This window comes from Wasmannia auropunctata, unplaced genomic scaffold, assembly GCF_000956235.1.
Source record: "Wasmannia auropunctata unplaced genomic scaffold, wasmannia.A_1.0 LD323155.1, whole genome shotgun sequence".
NCBI classification, from domain to species: Eukaryota; Metazoa; Arthropoda; class Insecta; order Hymenoptera; family Formicidae; genus Wasmannia; species Wasmannia auropunctata.
The window spans coordinates 1-801 of NW_012039735.1; the positions used below are offsets into that span (position 1 = coordinate 1).

An 801-nucleotide genomic window follows, 5' to 3' on the forward strand; every position below is an offset into this window, starting at 1 on the left:
GTGTTTTCTACATGATACTTTTAAGATATAGGCTTGCTGATTTTTTTACCTTTACTCTGCTATCCCAGCACCATATAGCTGGCCTTCCACATCAATGTCGTGCTGCTCTTCTTCCTTTTTAACCGATTTTGCTGCGCGACGGCTGGTTTTGGCGACTTCAGACATCGAGGACTCGGCGAGTTGAATGCGGCGCGAGTGAACTTGCAAACAAAACTCGTAACATTGACGGCCGACGGTAATGCTGAGCACATCCATGATGTTCATAACGCTGCATAATCCGTCGTTGAATGTTGTCTACAGCAATATTTGTCGCAATATCGATGATGTCCTTTCCGCTTGAAATCGTTTTTGGAGCGATCGACCACACAACAGAATTGAACGATTCGTTGGCATTTTGCGTGAATCCTCCCAAGCAGCGTGATAAAAGTTCATCAGAACTGAGTTCGTCGTAAATCGGTTTAATAGCCTCGAAGACATCATTGTGCATTGGTGGATTATGTGTGTAATCATCGATAGTTCCTGCAGCTTGCGCTTTTTGCCAAGAGCACCACGATTTCGAGCATTTTTCGTGCTGCGGGTTGTCGTCCGTTGAAATCTTATGATATAACGTCGCATAAATATCATTACGCATTTTGTCAACAGATTCCGTATTTCTTCTAATTGACAGGTCATAATAAATGGTCAGTTCATCTATCAGTTTTCCCGTCAATTTTCACGGCCTCCCAGACCTTTCGTTTTTTCTTCTAAATTTCTTAGCCGTGTTCCCATTCTCTTTTGGACGTGAGCGATGCATTCCTTTTT

The 801-nt window shown here is 43.1% G+C and overlaps 1 pseudogene; it reads right to left on the bottom strand.

The window, feature by feature from the left end:
* Nucleotides 1-51: 51 nt before the first annotated feature.
* On the bottom strand, nt 52-793 carry LOC105460388 (annotated as a pseudogene).
* Nucleotides 794-801: the final 8 nt, after the last annotated feature.